The sequence below is a fragment of the Capricornis sumatraensis genome, chromosome 10, assembly GCF_032405125.1.
Source record: "Capricornis sumatraensis isolate serow.1 chromosome 10, serow.2, whole genome shotgun sequence".
NCBI lineage: Eukaryota > Metazoa > Chordata > Mammalia > Artiodactyla > Bovidae > Capricornis > Capricornis sumatraensis.
In genome coordinates, this window is record NC_091078.1 from 11,050,920 (window position 1) to 11,054,182 (window position 3,263).

Below are 3,263 nucleotides of genomic sequence, written 5' to 3' on the forward strand. Positions count from 1 at the left end.
ACTGTTTACATGATTTTGTGGAATTTCACACTATGCAGTAAGGCCCCATGCTTACTAAGACCCATGGAGACTCCTCTTCAGATTTCGGGAGCTCTTTTACTCTGTTTCAGAAACATGTCCTGCAACTTCCTTCTCCACCCCTCGAATTCACCAAGACTGTGAGTCCTGTTGGACCTCTCCTCCCTATGTTGTGGCCAGAACTTACCTCTAGGCAGAAAGCTGAGGTGACCACAGGTAGAAAGCTGGGAAGACTGTAGGGCTCCCCTGAAATGCTCTCTCAGAGATCACAGTCGTGTGCTGCCTGTTGCCCCACGTCTGGGAAGAATTGTTTCACGTATTTGCTCCATTTTTCTACTTGTGCAGAGGAGGAAGATCTGTCCGGTCCATAATGTTTCATCCTGTCTCAATTTTAATATTTTGATGATATTCCCCCTGGCTAGAGAACCTTCCTATTAGATTCTTCCATCCTGCTCCCCAGCAACTTCAAATACACTATATCACAGGAGGTCTCTTTTCCTGAACAAGTCGCGTTTAGGGTGGATTATGCCCAACCTGAGCTAGACTCTGATTCCCAGCACTTCCTGCAGTGCCAGGAATGGTCACAGCAGCAGTCACCCACAACTGGGGTGGCATGTCGCAATAGACAAGGCACTTTCCCTTTTCTAAAATTATCTTCACAAAAACCTGGCAAGGCCAAGAAGACACCGTGGCTCAGAGAAGTGCAGGGCCTGGTCACACAAGCAGCAGGGATGCCTGACTCCAGAGCCCACACTCTGGGATTTGCCAGCAGCACCTAAATGCCCCGCGTTCCAGTCCTCTGTCCCAGCCGAAGATGCTGGCAATGTCTTCTCCTGGTTTGCAGCTGCACAGACAGGACTCCACCTGCCGAATCCATAAGCCTCTATTTGCTGTGACATTGTAGCTATTTTGGGACAAACAATTCTGGTCTCACAGCAGCACTGTTATGACTCTGGCTAGGGAAGGAGCAGTGGGAACCCAGGAATCACTAGGGAAGAAACCCGGGTGGCAGGTGAGCCTGTTAAGAGCAGTGATAAAGCCTCCCGCAGACTAGATGGTAAGGCGGAGCTGCCCTCGGATGGGTGCTGATTCAGGTCTCAGCCAAGTGGACGTGAGGCTCTGCCACTGCCCTGGAATATGTAGGAAGGGTCAGAGCGAGGGCTAGATGGTGCATGGCTGTAAGAAGAGGGATTTTTGAACATAGAGGAAACATTTTATTTATCAAGCACCCATTCCGTAGCTGTTCAAAGAACGATATTCTTGGTGGAGAAGTTTTTGACATTATGAGTATAATATACGATTGGGCTTCCCTGTAGCTCAGATGGTAAAGAATCTGCTTGCAATGCAGGAGACCCAAGTTCGATCCCTAGATCGGGATGATCTCCTAGAGAAGAGAATGGCTACTCACTCCAGTGTTCTCGCCTGCAGAATTCCACGGAGAGAGGAGTCTGGCAGGCTACAGTCCATTGGGTCTCAGAGAGTCAAACACCACTGAGCGAATTTCACTTTCACATGTGCTTAATTAGAGGAAAAAGTAGAAGTCGCCCAAGAACAAAACACATTGTCTTTGATTATGTCACTCAGAGGTAACGACTCATCAGTTTGCTCTCTGTCCTCTCAGAAACGTTTAGAAACAGATATGTTGGAATATAATTTACATGGAACAGAAGCCATTCGTTTTAAGTGTATAGTTTGATGAGAAATTTTTTTACAACTGGGAGTGTATTACTACACTCAAGTTCAAGAACACTTCCATCACCCCCAGAATCTCTCTAGTGTCCATCTGCAGCCAGCCTCTGCTCTCCCCCAGCCCCAGGCAAATGCCGATCTGCCTTCAGTCTCTTTTCTAGAAATTTCATGTAAACGGCATCCTGTGACATATGGTCTATAGTATGTGGTATCTGACGTCTTTCACTTAGCAGAACACTTCTGAGGCCCCCGTGTTGTCCCGTGTGTCAAGCACTCATTCTTTTTTTATTGTTGGCAGTATTCTCTGTCTGAACGTGTTAGTGTGTTTATCCCTTGGCTGGTTGATGGACTTTTAAGTTGTTTCCAGTTTTGAGCTATTTTAAGTCACATTGCTATGAACAGTCTTGTACAAGTCTTTGTTTGGACATATGTTTCCATTTCATTTAGGACGATATTCAGGAGTAGAATTGTTGGTCTGTGCGGTAGGTGTCTGACTTGATTAGGAAACTATCAAACTGTACCATTTAATATTCTGACAATCTAAGAAGCTTCCAGTTTCTCTATATTCTTTTCAACATTTGGCATTGCCAGTCTTTTTGATTAGAGTCATTCTAGTGGATGGAGGAGCCTGGTGGGCTGCAGTCCATGGGGTCGCTGAGAGTCGGACACGACTGAGCGACTTCACTTTCACTTTGCACTTTCATGCAGTGGAGCAGGGAATGGCAACCCACTCCAGTGTTCTTGCCTGGAGATTCCCAGGGATGGGGAGCCTGGTGGGCTGCCATCTATGGGGTCGCACAGAGTCGGTCACGACTGAAGCGACTTAGCAGCAGCAGCAGCAGCAGCAGATGTGAAGTGACACTCACACATGTGTCTGACTCTGTGCGGCCCCAGGGACAGTGGCCTGCCAGTCTCCTCCATCCCTGGGATTCTCCAGGCAAGAATACTGGAGTGGGTTGCCATTTCCTTCTCCAGTGCATGAAAGTGAAAAGTGAAAGATAAGTCGCTCAGTCATGTCCGACCCTCAGCGACCCCATGGACTGCAGCCTGCCAGTCTCCTCCGTTCCTGGGATTCTCCAGGCAAGAACACTGGAGTGGGTTGCCATTTCCTTCTCCAAACTATGATATCTCACTTTGATTTTAATTTGCATTTCCTTAATACTAACGGTGGTGGGTGAGCCTGTTTTTTTCATGTGCTTATTGGATATTTGTGTATCTTCTTTGGTGAGAGGTCTGTTCAAATATTTTACCTTCTGTTTTTTTAACAGTGTTGTTTACCTTCTTATTGAGCTGTAAGAGTTAAAAAAAGAAATATAGATATATATAGATATATGCTGGAGAAGGGAAAGGCTACCCACTCCAGTATTCTGGCTTGGAGAATTCCATGGACTGTATAGTCCATGGGGTCACAAAGAGTTGGACATGATTGAACAACTTTTACTATATGCATGTGTATATATATATATATATACACACACACACATATGTATATACAGTCTCTCTCTATATATGTATATACAGTCTCTCCATATATATGTATATACTATATACACATC